Source organism: Solanum verrucosum, unplaced genomic scaffold (genome assembly GCF_900185275.1).
Source record: "Solanum verrucosum unplaced genomic scaffold, falcon-dt-bn FXZP01000147.1, whole genome shotgun sequence".
Classification (NCBI taxonomy): domain Eukaryota; kingdom Viridiplantae; phylum Streptophyta; class Magnoliopsida; order Solanales; family Solanaceae; genus Solanum; species Solanum verrucosum.
The window spans coordinates 1,088,094-1,106,659 of record NW_026020343.1 but is presented as its reverse complement, the minus strand read 5'-3'; the positions used below and the strand labels follow the sequence as shown (position 1 = coordinate 1,106,659).

Genomic DNA, 18,566 nt, shown 5'->3' with positions numbered 1-18,566 from the left:
CAAACAAGGAATCAAACCATCGCCTACCTCGAAACCAAGCTTGAATCCTCCTAAGACACTTGAACCTTCCCTTTCCAGATTCTTTCTGCTTGTTCTTGGTCTAAACACATGTAATTAGCACAAGGATCAATAAACAAGACCTAATTTACATGGATTATAATCAAACTATCAATACAAGGTCAAACCCAAGATCCTACTATAGAACTAGGCCTTTTCCCACCATCAAATTCAGGCCAAAACCCTCCCTCAATGATAGTTACCCAAGATTATAAGTCCTAGAAATCGAAATACAAATTAAGGGAGTAATTTCCTTACAGTTAGCACTATAAGTTGTGGAAAATTGTCAAGAATCGCCCTGGGCCGTCTCTTAGCTCCAAGAACGATGATTTGCATAAAATAATGATTTTGGGGTTTGCCCGACTTAAGTTCACGACTAGCACACCACGACGGACCCCATCCCGCCACAGTGGGCTTGCCCAGACAGGATTAATCTCGCCCTGGCGGCTTTCACTAAGACAGAAGCTTAGAGTTTGATTTTCAAGCTCCCATTTCACAATACACCTTCAACTCGAGACGTTCTAAAACTACCCTTTCATACCAAGATCAATTTTGGGAATTCTACTTGACCGAATTCAATTTTGTAAAGTCGTACAAGATCCTTAACGTCTTGTCTATCCATTGATGTGATAAAATTAATAATTAAACTACCCATTCATTACCAGATTTCCATAGACTTCACCAGATTGAGATTTTTTCCAACTCTGGCATAGGCTAAAAATTTTCAAGTCACTACTCAAAAGTTTTCTGGCCCAAAATTATTTCCCCATTGGATTTTCCATAACGAGAGGAACATGTCGTTACAATAGATACAAATTTACCCATCACCCATCCCCAAGTGATAAACTAGGAAAAATTGGCTAAGGTAGAGTAGAGTAGTACCTGAATCGTTGAATAACTCAAGATACTTGTCTCACATGTCCTTCTCGGATTCTCAAGTAGCTTCCTTAACTGGATGATGCTTTCATTGAACTTTAACAGACCTTATCTCCTTGGTCCTCAGATTTCGGACATCGCGATCAAGAATTGCAACTGGTTCCTCCTCATACTGAAGGTCTTTGTCTAACAGAACTGAGTGCCACTTTATGATGTAATATGTGTCACCATGATACTTCTTTAACATGGACATATGAAGCACCGAAATGACCCCAGATAGGCTAGGGCGGTAAATCTAATCTATAAGCCATTAGCCCTACACAGTTAAGAATCTGAAATGGACGGATGTATCGAGGACTAAGCTTTGCCTTCTTGTCGAATCTCAACATCCCTTTCATGGGTGATACTTTTAGAAGAACTTGCTCACCAGCCTGAAATGTCATGTCCCTTACCTTACGGTCCCCATACATTTTCTGTCGACTCTAGGCTGCTAGAAGTTTAACTTGAATGCTTCTTACCTTATCCTGAGCATCTTTCACCAAGTCAACCACCACAGGTTTCACATCTCCAGCCTCAAACCACCCTATGGGTAATCTACATCCCCTCTTATAAAGTTCCTCGAAGGTTCAATGTCAATGTTTGAGTGATAACTGTTATTATAGGAGAACTCACACAAAAGTAGGAACTTATCCCAATGCCCTCCAAATTCGATCACACATGCCCAAAACATGTCCTCTGACACTTGAATAGTTCTCTCTGACTTCCCATCTATCTCTGAATGGAAGGTTTAACTAAAAGTGAGTTTAGTGCCCAACTCTTCATGCAATTTGCCCCAAAACATTGATGTGAACTGCGTACCACGGTACGATATGATGGAAAGGGGCACCCCATGCTGCCTCACTATCTATTTCACATAAGCCTTAGCCAACTGCTGAGCATTATAGTCTCTTCTAACTGTAATGAAATGGGTTGACTTAGTCTATCAGTCAACTACTACCCAAATGCAATCAAACTTCACCAAGGTCTTGGGAGACCAACCACAAAATCCATAGCTATCCTCTCCCACTTTCATTTAGGCATTGGAATTTGCTGAAGCAAACTTGCAGGCCTTTGGTGCTCATACTTTAGTTGCTGACAGTTTTGTCACTTTGCCACAAACTAAACTATGTGTTTCTTCATGCTAGGCCACTAATAAAGTTGCTTCAAGTCTCGGTACATCTTGATCACACCAGGATGAATGGAATACCGCGAACCATGGATTCTTTCAACATCTTCTGAATCAAGTCATCCATTCGGGGAACACAAGTCATCCTTCCCTTTCCATATTCTTTCCGCTTGTACTTTGTTTAAACACCAGTAATTAACTCAAGGATCACTAAACAAAGCCTAATTTACATGGATTATAATCAAACTATAAATCCAAGGCAAAACATAAGATCCTAATATTCAACTAGGGCTTTTCCCACCATCAACTTCAGGCCAAATCCTTCCCCAACAATAGTTACCCAAGATTCTAAGTCCTAGGAATCCAAAAACGGATTAAGGGAGTAATTTTCTTACATTTAGCACTAGAAATCGTGGAAAACTATCAAGAATTGCTCTGGGTAGTCTCCTAGCTCTCAAGAACAAAGTACTGCAAAAAATCACAATTTTGGGGTTTTCCAAACTTAAGTTCACGACTAGCTCGCCACGGTGGACCCCATCACTCCGCAACGTCCCTTTCCTGGCGGCTTGCACGGAGACAGAAGCTCGGAGTATTAAGTTCCAAGCTCTCATTTCACAACACACATTCCTCTTGGGACAGTCTAAAACTATCTTTTCACGCCAAGATCAGTTTCGGGAGTTCTACTCGCCTGAATTTGATTTCGTAAAGCCGTACAGGCTCCTTAATGTCTTGGTTATCCAACCATGTGATAAAAATCATAATAACCCCCCCCCCCATTAATTACCAAATTTACCTAGACCTCATTTGACTCAGATTTCGTCCAAGTCTGGCCTAGGCTAAAAATTTCCAAGTCACTTCTCAAAAGTTTTCTGGCCCAAATTCTTTCCCCATTGGCTTTTCCATAACGACGAGAACAGGTCGTTACAATCGATGAAGTTCATTTCTAACTTAAAGTGTTTTTGTGTCTTAGGAGGAGCATTTTGATAGGAAAGACCTTGCAAGAAATGATTGTGGCCATATATGCCATATTGATTTCACCAAAGAGTGGAACAAGATCCAGAACACTTGCCTCATCTGCAAGAGGAAAGTGGTTGTTAGTTGCTATTTTAAATTGAGAATTCGTGCATTCCTTTGTAACTTCACTACAACTAGTTAACTTATTACAGGCCTAATGACTTGATTTTGGTGGGATCTTTCTACATCATGTTATTTTGGCAATGCTCAAGAAAGTTCAGGAAAACATCAAAATTAGAAATCGTTTTATCATAGAACAATGGCCTTTTTGTTTTTCAGTTTAGTAAGTTATATGTTTTTTCTTACTTTTTCAAAGCTAAACATAACTAAGTACTTATGTCTCATGTTTTTAATGGATGATATACGACATACTTGATTTTTATTGATATTTAATGTAGATTTTGAATCCCCTTTTTATTGTAACTGCAATATTTATTTCATAATATAATTACTGATCTATATTGTCCAGTTTCCTATGCTATGTACACTGGATAGTTTGTGCATCCTTGTTCTATTAATAAAGCATAATTGTGTATGTACTAACAACATAAAACATACAAACATACATACAAAATTTTATCTATCTTTTTTTATGATGTGATATAAGTTTCAAAATTTATTATCTTAATTTTAAAACTTGTGTGCTTTCTATGTGAATACACCAATATGCATATCTATGTCTATAACCATATAACTTTAGGTAAACACGTGCATGTAAATCGTTATAATGGTGTAATATCTGATAACGATGTATAACTCTCTCTTATTCTAAAATATTTTAAAGTTTTTCTTGTCTCATTTTTTAAGTAAATCTTGTATTCCAAAATATGTCGATAAATTTTAGGCAAATTTAGTGGAGTATGATTTTAAAATAATATTTTTTTTCTAAAATTCGTGTATCCATCTAAGTTATATTACCCTACAAAATATACTGAAACTTATCGTTTTGTTGTTTGAAAAATCAAAAGATGGAGTGTTTTGTGGTGATTTAGAAGTTTCTTATTATAATTTGTTCATGATTGCTTTCTAGAAATTGAAACTCAGAATTATGACATCTTGCGTAGATAGATTTAAGATTTGAGATTTAAACTAGAGAAGTTCAACCTTTAAGTCTTTAAGATTCTTAATGCTAATCTCATTGTACATTTGAAATTATGTGTTCACAATTAGATATTCTTTTTGAACTCTTAATAGTTTTAGTTGTTTTTCACGTATTTATTTGTGTTATTTATTGAAAATACTGGTTTAGTTGGACCTATAGAACCTATGCACAATCTGCCTCTGATAAGATGTCGTTAAAAATTATTTATCTTAAACTGCAACCAAACAGGAAGATTTATCTTGTGTCATCAATCAATGTCAACACAAACCATCAGGGAACCCCAATTAGTAGAAGTTCTAATGTTACTACTGTTAGAAAATTATATGCACAACGGAAGAATACTAGAGTCTTATTGCTTAACTGAATAATAGATAACCAAATAGTTTATGCTAGAACATATAAAATTATGCTAGAACACATAAACTTGTTGAAATTTAATTCAAGAATTACCTCTTGAAGGGTGAGCAGATACCTTCAAGTGAATCCACGAGTTAGACAGATCTTCCTTCAAGCGAATTCCAAAGTTAGACTGTGGATAGACAGAAGCTATGTAGTCTTCTACAATGATCCTAAATTCATATCTGAACTCTCTCAATACTTGGGTGGACAAGTATGAATAGAAACTTCCAATCCTTTTCTAGGTTAAGAGAATCCCTACTTATAGAGATTTCATCCCAATCCAAAAAGGAGAACAAAACACAACCTGTTTTCTTCAACGAGAAAAATACACGACAAGTTTCTCTTTAAAAGAAAAACTCACACTAGTCTCTTCTTTTCTCCTTAGAAATAGGATTCCGAGTTCTAGTTAAATATGGGCAGTGTGTGGACCACATAATTGATTACTGAGGCTTCCTATTATGAAAATAATTCCAAATAATTAATTTGAATTATTCTTACCATAATAAATTACAAATCATTCCACTAGAAATTCGTAATTGAACTCCTCTATTTATATTTTGAAATTCCCCATTAAACACTTATGTAATTCACCATGTTAAGATTACAGATACTAATCAATAAATTAAATAACTGACGAATTTAATTCAATGATTAATTTCCTTTAGAGCACTATTTAACTTATTTAATGTGTCAGATTTGTTGAGAATATATCTCGGGATATTGCAGAAATTAAGTAGTTAGCTACTTTTAGGGTTTTTTAATTATGTTATTAGAGTCCTATTTGACCTAGATTTAGGAGTTGGTTCTTTTTATTTGTTATTTGAATTCAATTGATAAGTTAGAAACTTGTTTTTCTATTTTTGGTTAGGAATTATATCTAAAGATGCAAGTCTCTGGATTATTAATAAAATAATTCCCTTTTATAATAGTGCAATATTTTTTCTCTCAAAGTCTTTCTCTGTTATTTTCTTAATTTATTTATTAAAAGCCCAACAATTGGTATCTAAAGCCTTCTTCTTGAGGGACTTGTGAGTAGAAAAATAGATTTCGAAAATAGTTTTTTACGAATGGCTTCTCCTATTTTTGATGGTGAGAATTATCAACTATGGGCTATGAGAATGGAAACATTCTAGGAGGCTCTTAATCTTTGGAAAGCCGTGGAAGAGGATTATAAAATTAATCCGCTGCCAAATAATCCCACTGTGGCCCAAATCAAGAGTTACAAGAAAAAAAAATCATTAAATCGAAGTCAAAAGCAACTTTTTTTACAGTTGTTTTGATAATTGTTTTCACGAAAATCATGACTCTCACATCACCAAAAGAATTTTGGAATTATCTGAAGAAAGAATGAAGATAAAAGAATACGAGGAATGAAGGTATTAAATTTAACGAGGGAATTCGAATTGAAATGTTATAGAAAATCCATCGGGGAGATTTTTGGGTAAGAAAACATTTTGGTAGTAACTTGAAATTTCCTAGCCTAGTCTAGATTTGGACGAAATCAAAGTCAGGTAAGTCTAGGAAAATCTGGTAATTAACGAGAGATCCAATAATGAATTTGATCACAGGAGTAGATAGCTAAGACGTTAAGGAACCCGTATGAATTTACGAAATCGAATTCGGGTGAGTAGAACTCTCGAAACTGGTGTTAGCGTGAACATGTAGCTTTTGAACGTCATGTGTTAAGGGTGTGTTGTGAAATGAGGGTTTGAAACTTTAATTGTGACTTTCTATCTCCGTGTAAGCCACCATGGCGGGATTAATTTCACCAGGGCGAGGCCGCTGTGGCGGGTTAGGTCCCGCTGTGGAGGAACAATCGCGACTTAAGTCGGATATAAACCCCCAAAAACGTCATTATTGTGCAAACTTCATTCTTAATAGTTACGAGACAACCCCAGTAGATTTAGTGGATGGTTTCCATCAGTTTTGGTGCTAAAGGTAAGGATTTTAACCCCAATCCATTTTTCAATACGTAGAACATAAATTTATGGGTATTTATCGTTCGGGGAGGGTTTGGTCTAAAGTTGATTGTGAGAAAAAGCCCTATCTGCACCTTAGGATCATGGGTTTTGTCTTGGGTTACTGGGTTTGTTATAATCCGGATAATTAGACATTTGATTGTTGATCCTTGCCTATATTAATTGTTTGTAGACCTACAACAAGCAGAAAGAATCCGAAAACTGAAGATTCAAGTGCCTTAGAGGGATTCTAGCTTGGTTTCGAGGTAGGCGATGGCTTTATTTCATATTTGTGTGATGTATGTTAGTATTTGCTTCATTGTAATGCATATATGTATGTGAATGTTGCACTATTGATCACATCTAATGCAAATGAGTATGAATGAATGTTTGTATGCCATGAATCAACACTTGATTGTATGATTATGAGAATGTAAATTGTGATTGTGGCATGTTGAATGGATCGGGTTTTACATTCCGACACACTAATTGGGATCGGATGTCATGTATCGACATACATATTGGAACGAGTGTCCCGTTCTTATTCACTAACTTGGATCGAGTGTCACGATCCGGTACACTAACAGTTTGGGTATGGGTTCCATGAGAGGACCATTGACTTGTCATATATGTGTATTATTGAAAATGTGGAATGGTACATTGCTCCTGAAATGATAACTGATATTATATGTGTTCGGTATATGCATGTTTACTATGTTGTGACTGCTCATATATGTTTCACTTGCTGGAATAGCCGTGTGATCCTACAAGTACACTGTGGTTGTGTACTGATACTGCACTTTTTCTTTCTTTGTTGAGTACAAGGCATCTTTAGGGGGCTACTGATAGACCTCATCTAGAAGATCAATGAGCAAGATAGGATTCAAGGGTGGGCCAGTTCTTTCAGGCTTCCATAGGTCTTCTATGTTTTAGTCCACTCTTTTTGGACTCAGACTTTCTAGTTAGACTTACACATATGTTTAGTTGGGTTGTACCCATTTTCTTTAGACTGGTTGAACTTTAGATATTTTGGTACATTGACTTTCAGATTCTAGAGGTATTTTCCGTAATGTTTTAGTAACAATTTGTTAGACTTGCGGAGTTTATGGAAACTCCACTTTATTTCTTCATTTAAACATGCTTCCATATATTTAAATGTTTAGTTTTTGGATTAGTTGGTTAGTAGAAATGGTTCTCCCATCAAAGGGTTAGTGTGGGTGCCAATCACGATGGTTTGGGTCGTGACAAGAGAATGAAAGAGTCAGAAACAGTCAAAGAATACTCTGACAGATTGCTTGGTATTGTCAACAACATAAGATTACTAGACAATGAATTTAAAGATACAAGAATTGCTGAAAAAGTTCATGTAACAGCGCCCGAAAGATATGAATCGTGTATAACTACCTTGGAAAACACACAAGATCTATCCAAAATTACCTTGACAAAATTGTTAAATTCTTTGCAGACTCAGGAACAAAGGAGACTTATGATGCAAGACGGCATGGTTGAAGGAGCATTAGTAGCCAGCCACAAAACTCAAAGCAAGGGTAAATTTTTTTAAAATTAACCACCTTGTCAGTACTGTGGAAAAAATGGACATCCTCCATATAAATGTTGGAAAAAAGCAAATGCACAGTGTAAGAATTGCAAACAACTGGGTCATGAAGCTGTGATTTGCGTATGCGGTTGTAGTACATCTTCTTTATTGTTAGAGGTTTCCTTCTCTTATTGTCTTTGTGGCGGGAAGTAAGATGAGGGGAAGCTCACATCTGCGATAAAGAATTATACTACAGTTTGGGAACTCATGTCTTCTCGATCGCCTTGCAAATTTCAAAAAGATGAAACAATTACCCAAGTTACTACTGAAGAACAATAAGACCACTTATTTGTGGCTACTTGTTTTTCAACCAAAAAAATCTTATTTTTGGATAATTGATAGTGGTTGTACAAACCACATGACATATGAAAGAAATCTTTTTAAAGAGTTCATTCCTATGGAAAATAAGAAAGTCTGAATTGGGAATGGTGATTGTATTCCTACAAAAGGAAAAAGGGTTTGTTTCAATTAAAATAAATTCAGGGACAAAATTAATTTTAGATGTTCTTTATGTGCCAAATATTGATAAAAGTTTGTTTAGTGTTGGTTAGTTAATAGACAAAGGATTTAAATTATTATTTGGAGACAAATATTGTCAATTTTTTATTCTACTAAGCAAAAAATTTTACAAGTTGAAATGAGAGGTAAGAGCTTCTCATTTAATCCAATAGAAGATGCACACAAGCCTTGCAACACAAAGGATGAATTAGCAAATTTGTTCATAAGGTCAATTTCAGAGGAGACTACAATCTACAATCCTGATCCGAGAAGGAGTGTTGAGAATATGTCTCAGGATATTGCAGAAATAAAACAGTTAGGTACTTTTAGGGTTTCTAAATTATGTTATTAGTGTCCTATTTGACTTATATTTAGTTTTTAGTTCATTTTATTTGTTATTTGAATTAAACGGATAAGTTTGTAACTTATTTTTCTATTTTAAGTTAGAAATTATATCTATAAATGCAAGTGTTTGGATTATTAATAATATAATTCCCCTTTGATAATATTGCAGTATTTTTCTCTCAAAGTCTTTCTCTGTTATTTTGTAAATTTAATTATTAAAAAAACCAACAAGATTCATAAATCAACTTGCAAGGTTTGATACTATGAAAACTTATAAGCTTCTGAAAAAGGCATATCAATAAATCTCTATAGCGATTCATGAATTCCATCAACTAACTTATTGCTTTACCAATATATATTATTATCATCAAATCTACCAGACATATTGACCCATCTCAGAATCTCACCTTTTAATAAATCAAAAGGATAATTAATATATACATATCATAATAGTTTTATCAGGATTAAAAATATAAGTACATTTAATAGTTTAGAGAATATTTTTTTGCCAGCAAGTCTAAAACAACTAACTCTACTAGGTCCAGTTTAATACATACAAAATGCACTAGCACAAGAAGTTGAAAATATAGCGTTTGCATAATCAGGATAAATTACATATAATCTTGTGCTACAATCGTACCGATGGCATGTCCAATTTCCATCCTAGATTGTGAACAAAAAACTTTATACTTATAAGAACCGATGATTTAATCCTATGTGTATAAGCTAAAACTCTACACACTAAATCATCTACTATATAAGTAAACTGACACCATAAACGAATATATGATCTATTAAAACTAAATAAATATTTATTCTATAATAAATAATATATCTTAAGATATGGTTAATAGTATATATCCCAGCAATCTCCCACTTAGACTTTTAACCATCACAATTGTTATAATGTACTATATCAAAGTGCATTTAATAGTATATACACTAACAGTCTCCCGCTTAGATATTTAATCTTGAAAATTGTTAGAATAATATCTCTTAATACATGATTAATAGTATATACCCTAACAACATCTCACTTAGATTCTTAAATCTACATTTACAACTTTCACATGCATTCATTTATTTCTTATCAAAGTAATTACCAAGCTATTTTCTCATGCAATTTTGCCTAGTAGTGCTTCGTCATAACAAATAGATTTTGTACTAGTTCTTGAGAGACCTTATCATGAAACCCTCCAAGAGTGTACTTCTTTTCAGGAGTTCTTTGGGAGTTCTATCATGAAAGTTCTCTCAAGCATACAAAACAAATCATTCTTTGTTATGATTCTCCCACTACGACTAAGTACTACTACATTATCACACTTTCATGTTATTGAGTCTTAATATTTTCTTCAAAATCTTTCGATATTGAAATATTAAAAACTTTTCAAGTAGTGTTCATTTGCTCAACATCACTCCCACTACTTGAGGTAGTAGTTTTCTTATATCTAGTAACGTTTCTCCCACTACTTAAATGCAATGGAACATCAATTCTGACATACCGATTAGATGTTCTTGTGCGTCTGAATTTATAATTGACTTATTTGTTATTTATTTGTTCAATTCCTACAAAACTAGTTTACTTTTAGGAACATGGTTTACTAAATGATCCTTTTTCTAGAATTCAGACAGCTGTATTAACAATTGCCTTATTTTCTTTAGGACATTATAATAAACCTTTCATTCTTTAGGATATCCAATTATCACACATATTCTGTTCTTAATTCCAATTTTCTTATTCTCCCACTTAGCACATGTGCTGGACAATCCTATATCTGAACATGTCACAGATTAGACTTACGTCAAATCCAACTAGTTCTATAGTTGTTCAAGCTACTAATTTGAAAGAAATTGAATTCAGAATGTGATATGTAGTTATTATAACCTATCTTAAAAGGAAAAAAATAACTAATAATAAGTCAATAATAAATCTTATCATCTTCATAAGAGTATACTTATTTTCTCTTCTACACCAATCTATTACAGAATGTCTGGAGTAAACAATTGAAATGCAATCAGATTATAATGACTTTATATACTTTTCATGGTGTTTTTTTTTCATGTGTCTTAAATACTTTGAGTTTATCAAGACATTTAGACTTACAAAACATAAAAAAAAAAATATTCATATCATGAGTAAACTTCTTGAAAACTTAGAATACTCAAATTCACCTCTTGCCCAAATGCTTATTTATTACACAAATAAGAATAGATTAATTATAACTTATCACTACCTCTTTTTCCTTTATAAGAGGAAAGGTCTCTTAGTCATTTTTCCTTCTAAACAAGACTCATATGTTGGTAGTGACTACACTTTCAATGAACTGTTATGTCCATTCATTAACCAACCTCGAAATTATATTCAGAATAAATGACTTAGACGCTAATGTATAGATAAGTTTCATTCAATTTAAAAGATAATTTCCCTTATGAGGCAGATTAATATAATTCAACTCATGAGAGATAATACTAATAAAAAAACATGCATCAATATACCACTATAAATAAAATATTCATTAAACTCAATGATAGGAGAGTTAAAAACAAATATATTAAATACTCATCTCTTATCTAGTTAGAAACTGAAAATAATTCCTTCTAATATAAGTTAAATTTACAATGCATTCTTTGAATTTATATCTTATCTCTACCAATAGAAAAGCTTAAGTAGTACTAAGTGGGTGTGTAAGGTCTATTGAAATAAGTGAAATAATACATTAAATAGATCATAATATTTCGAATAATCCTAAGTAACAAAATTCAGGACTCATTTATACATATATATCCATGCATCTCGAATAGCCAATAGATGAGATTTGAGAACTACCCATGCAATACACATGTACAATGAACAATTATTCACTCCATAAACTTATACAGACCTAACTCAGATGGAGAATCTACTATTAGTTTAAGTCAAGTGAAAATCCTCTAGTTACATTGATCCAATCATATATTACTCAGTTTAGGGGAGTTAATATAGATTATCAAAACTAGACGATTAAATACACAGTGACTTGTATTAATTTCATCTGATAGGGAGGAAGGTCTAAGCCATCACATAAAACTATTACTTTACTACTATTCAATCTTGGTAATCAAGGGAGGGGACCCTATAACCAAATATGACCAAAAACTCATATAACGATCCAAAGAAATAATATTCCTTATTAGGTCGTTCTTATGAATCTACCAAATTTCAGATCAATCAGAGTCCCATTTTTTTCGAATTCCAAAACTATGATCAATTCGGTCGAAAAATGTTTTTTGGCCAAAATAGAATTTAAGATTTTTTCGTTCAGTAATTCCTATCATATACATATACTAATCAAGAACAAAGAACAAAATTATCAAAACTATTTACATTATCTGAGTATTATTTCCTAAAAATCAACATGTTTATGTATACATTGAATATTAAAATTCAAAACACACCTCATAGATATCCATGTATCTTGAACGATAAATTTTGATGAAAAATAACTACTCATGCAACATACATATGTGATGTCAGATATTCACTCCAACAAATTTAGATCAAAAGCTAACTCAGATGGAGAGTATATATTAATTATGCCAAGTGAATATCATTATCCTTAGATTCATTGATCCAATCAAATATTACTCAGATAGGGAGAGTCAATACAAATTATCAAAACTAGAGATTAAATTTTAATGATTTGTATTAATTTCATCCGATATGGAGGAAGGTCTAAAGTCAAGAGCTTAATACTTCACTAAAATTTAGTCATGAAGACCATAGAGAACAATGTCTATCACCACTATATCATAGCCGAGTAATTTTCATTAAAATAATTTTTACAATGCAAAAAATATCTAAAAACATTATCTAAACGACCTCAAATTGTCAAATCACTTCATAACAATGAGTGTTTTTAATTTCATAGTTTTTGATGAGCCTACCAAATTCCAGATCAGTCAGAGTTCAAAAATAATATTTATCTCCAAAGCTATGATAAAATTCATATTCAAATGATTTCAAGAAAAATAATCAGATCAATATCCTTATCATATATTAATTCATGTTAACTCATCATGTGTAATCATGTACTACATATAACATAAATAAAATTGATATAAAGGATGTCATTCATACTAAATAACATTTTATTTCCGATGAAAAATTTTAAAATCATTTTAACGACCTCAAAAAATCATAACCACATAGTAATGAGTACTTCTTACTAGGTCGTTATCAATGAACTTACCAAATTTCAGGTCAATTGAAGTTTATAAAAAAAATAAAAATTCCCAAACCTGTGACCAAATTTAAATTCAAGTGATTTAAGCATCTTTAGGAATTAAAATAATATGACCTACATTCTTATCACAAATCAATTCATGTTAAATAACCATGTACAATCGAATTCCAAATATAACATAAACATAACTCGTATAAAGAATAATCTTATCATATTCAAATCAAATTTTAATGTGACAAACTACCTAAAACTCATCTAAATGATTTTAAATGGAACCATCAAATTTCAAGTCAATCAGAGATAAAAAAATTCATGACCACGTAAACTTTTACCAAATTTGAAAAATAACTGTTTGATAGGCATAGTGAAAGATTAAAATAACTTGATTCAAATTTCATTCCCCTTTAATAATTATCTCATGAGCATAATGTTATGTTTCTTTCCTTTGATTAAGACACACAACACCTTTTTATCGTAAATTGTCCTGTTGATTAATTCACCCGAGAACTCAAGATATTACTTTTTACCTTTCATATCGATGAAAACCTTTAATATCTATTCTCATGAATTAATTAAGTGTTACTAGTATCTAGAGTTTAATCTCCACTTGAGTAAACAAACTTTTACTAATATACATTTATGTAGGACAATTTATACATATTATATTGAGTATGTTCTATTGACTCAAATAAATAAACCACGTTAGTGTATCATATTTATTAATCATAATTTTCAATTCATATATTAATATAACCTTACATATATATTAAGAATTTTTTTTTGTGATTTCAGATAAATAATTACTTTCATAAGAATTATTTATCAATCATTAATTTTAAAATTATACATGAATATGTAAGAAGTCAAAGCTCATATAAAATTATAAAAGAGAGAAAGAAATTTAAAAAAAAAGAAAAAGAAAAATATCCTAATACACTGATGGCACCAGTGGCTGTTACCGTCACTTCATGAATTATATATATTTCTCCTTTTCTTTTGAAGTTTTGGCAAAATGAACAAAATAGTACAAAAATTTCCACTGCAAAAAATTAAGGAATTCTTTGGTCAAAAATATTTTTCAACAATCTACTTTTGCCGTCATAAATCCATGCCAAATAATTTTTTTTTTTTTTTAAAAAATAAAACTAATTCTTGGCTAATCAAAATGAACAAGCACATGTAGGTCAACAGTATCAATTATTTGACAAATATTACATATTAACATTGCCAAAAAGTATTACACTAGTTGTGAAAACACCTAACTCTGACACATGCAATATAGCACTTCCTTTTCTGTCTTTTTATACAATAATACGAACAACAAAAACGTACTGATATACATAATCACAAATATGTATAACTAGATTAGGCTATATATTTAGATGCAAGCTTAACTCTTGATGCCAATTGTTGGAAAATTATATGCACAGCAGAAGCATATCAGAATCTTACTGCTTACATGAATGATAGATAGCCAAATCGTTTATGCTAGAACAAATATAATTATCCTAGAACACATAAACTTTCTGAAATTTAATTCAAGAATTACCTCTTGAAGCATGAGCGGATACCTTCAAGCGAATCCACCAGTTACACAGAGCTTCCTTCAAGCGAAGTCCCAAGTTAGACAGATCTTCAAGTGAATCCACAAGATACAAAGCAACTATGTAGTCTTCTACAATGATCCCAAATTCACATCTGAACTTTCTCAATACTTGGGTGGGTTAGTATGAGTAGAAACCTTCAATCTTTTTCTAGGTTAGGAGAATCCCTACTTATAGAGAATTCTTCCCAATACAAAAAGGAGAACAAAAAACAGTTTATTTTCTTCAACCAGAAAAATACACGACTGTTTTCTTTTTAAAAGAAAAACTCACACTAGTCTCCTCATTTCTCCTTAGAAATATGATTCTGAGTTCTAGTTATATATGGGCACTATAGAGACCACATAATTAATTACTGAAGCTTCCAAATATGGAAATAATTTCAAAAAATTAATTTGAATTATTCTTACCATAATAAATTACAAATCATTCCACTAGAAATTCGTAATTGCACTCCTCTATTTATATTTCAAAATTCTCATTAAACACTTATGTAATTCTCCATGTTAAGATTACAGATATTAATCAATAAATTAAATGACTGATGAATTTAATTCAATGATTAATTTCCTTGAACTATATACAGTGGAACCAATACAAGAACCTAAAAATCACGAGTACAAAGCTGTCTAATGTGAAAAAATGCAAGTCCAATTAGTGGAACACAACAAGTCGTCTCAATGGCAAAATACTAGCTAACATATATAGAGAAGGAGAAAGGCTGGTACAGAATCTTCAGTTTTTGAACTATGCTGAGAAATAATGCAATCTATATTTTTCCCGACTCGCTATCTCTTCTTACCTCTACCTTTCCCATCAATCCCTTCACTAGTTCTGCTTCTACTGAAGTCTTTTCCCATGGAACTGGAAACCTTTGCATTCTTTTCTTTAATACGACTATTATCACATGTCTAATCAATAATATCTAGGAGGAGGTTGTTTCTTAGGATTCTGGCATTCACTCCATTTCCTCTTAATTAAGGGAGTATTTAATATCCATCCAAAGAATGAATTTCTTGATTTTTTGCTAAAGTCAAATTAGTCAATGAATCAACCTTCGGCTGCTTGTTTATATTTATCTCTTACTTTTTCGGATCTAGTGCCTAGAAATATTACCTTGTTATCAATTCCAAGCAATCTATCTAAGCATTCTTTGATTTTCTTGGAGTCTTTTATTCTTTTCAACTTGAATTCCTTCACCTTCAACATATTTTTTCTTAAGATATTTCCAAATTTTTTTTGGTTATGGGAGAAATATATTTCTATTTAAAATACTTGTTGAGACAATAACAAACAGAGTTGCTTTCGTCGTGGACTTCAAGATTTTCTTTTCCTTGTGACTCTTGATTTTCACTTTGGTGGGATTATTTTGTATTGGATTAATTTCATAATCCTCTTCCATGGCTTCCTTCCTAAAGATCAAGGGCCTCCAAGTAATTTTCCGTTATCACAACTCATAATTGGTAATTTTCATTACTAAAAACAACATGAGTTATTTATGAAAAATAATTTTTGAAATCCATCTCTTCACTCAAACGTCCTTTTAGAAAAATAGCTTGAGATTCCACCTATCAGGTTTTGAAAGAAAAGAAATGCAGGAAAATAACAATGGAAGAAAATTTGAAGGATAAATTATGTATTGCACTACAGAACTTTATATTATTGACTAACAAAAGACATGTATTTACAAACCAAATACCAAACTGAAATAGAAATCAACTCCTAAATACTAGGTTTCTAAATTAATAGAATTATTGCAACATGAATATATGTAGTTCTAAATCAAAGATTCAACATATATACAAAAGATTCCAAGGCCTTCAATCTTGAACTTTATATGTATAGCTCTTAAGCTTCTACATTATTGTCTTGAATCCACATCGAGAAAGCTTGAATAGTGTTCATATCAGCTCTGTGATGCTTTTGAGTAAACTCAAAGAGACCAGGCCATGTGAAGTCATGGTATAGTCGAGGGTTTTTGTAGTCCACCAATTCAGTTGGTGGACTCACCACCTTATTTTTGTCTGGAGTAAGAAAGAAAGCAAGTGATTTTCTAGGAGTCTTGCTGTTAATCACTGCTCTATGCAAGCAACTTTTGTATCCACCATTCGATAGGGCCTGCAAAAGGACAAACACCAAATATATTATATTCAAGTTGTTAGTCTAAGAATTCATGATGTATATCATTGCACGTCATGTGGAAAGATCTTATAATGTTTTTCAACAAAAAAATGTATTATTTGCTCAATTGATTTTGTTTGTATTATTTGTATGTAATACATAATACATTAGCTTATTATATAGTACTAGTTTGTAAATTTGCTTACCAGAAATGTGTCGCCAATGTTAACCACAAAAACATTAAAATTTGGATAGATGAACTACCATTTGTTGTCCACAAAAACTTGAAGTTTGCTAACATAATCATGATAGAGAACGGTTAATGATGTTGGATCATAGTGAGGCCATGTTCCTAAGGTGAGCTCTGGTTTCTGGCACGGGGGATAATATTTGAGTCTCATTATGGATTCATTATCGTCAAAAAAATCTTTAAAGTTGCTCTTCTGTACACCTAGGCTCATCCCTAAAAGTTCCATGATCCTAAGAGAAAGTGTGCTCATGAAATTGCAATAATCTTGATAATAATTCTTGTGTAATTAAAGGGCAAAAAGGTTAATTCATTTTAAATATTCAAAAATATAGAAAAATAGATACTCCTTTGTTTCAATTTTTTGTCTGATTTTGATTTGACATAAAGTTTAAGAAATTAAAGAAACTTTTGAATTCAGTAGTCTTAGACAAAATATATATATAAAATGTACAAGAATATCATTTAATTTAGTGGTCTAAAACATGTCATGCCAAAAAAGAAAAAAAAAACATTTTTTGAAAAATACCAAAATGAAAAGTACGACAAAAAATTGAAAAAAATGAGAACTAAGATAGTCAATTGTCCTTAACCGAGATATTTAAAGCATTAACCCAATGTACTTTGGAAACACTCCTCAACTATGTGAGATGAGCCTTCTTTAGCAGAGTCTCTTTCCAAGGAAGCTTCGATGAAAACCTTCCAGTAAAGTTGCTGGCATAACCACAATGTTCACCAATTTTCCTTTGAACTTTTTGCTTTTCACAGAGAGGAATGCCAAAGAACATGTCCATATACTGATGGGCATTAGAGATGTGATTAACATCAACTTCATGCTTCACTACAAGAAAGAACCATGAATCCTGCACGCTTCACCAACACGCCTAGATGCTTATTGGGCGGCGGTAGGGTCACCAGAAAAGAAAACCCTTAAGTCAATAAGGGGAACATGAAGTTCTTATGCTACAACACATGGCTTCTTGTAATCCCACCATATATATTCTGTGGGAATGTTGGACTCATTTTTCATATGGGATGCATAAAAAATCAATGGTTTTTGCTCATCAAGCGTAGGTGATTTTTCATTAATGATTATACTATCAGTGGTCATTGTAAGCAATGGTTTGGTTTTTTCTTTCTTGTGCCATATGTCAAAATGGGGAAAAAAAAGTAGAAGTAGTTCATTGCGAGGAGCCAACATGAAGGATTATATAGAGCTTAAGGATGCTTAAAATTTGGATAGAAGTATGTTGTTTGAATCAGATTTTTAAAAAGGAAATACTTTGAAAGATAAGTTTGACCATAGATTTTGAAAAAATTTCTTTAAAAAGTTCTCAAATATAAAAAACGGGTCTGAACA

At 32.2% G+C, this 18,566-nt stretch overlaps 1 pseudogene; it reads right to left on the bottom strand.

The window, feature by feature from the left end:
- Window positions 1-16,686: 16,686 nt before the first annotated feature.
- Window positions 16,687-18,317, bottom strand: LOC125837367 (gibberellin 20 oxidase 1-like; annotated as a pseudogene).
- Between the last annotated feature and the right edge of the window lie 249 nt (window positions 18,318-18,566).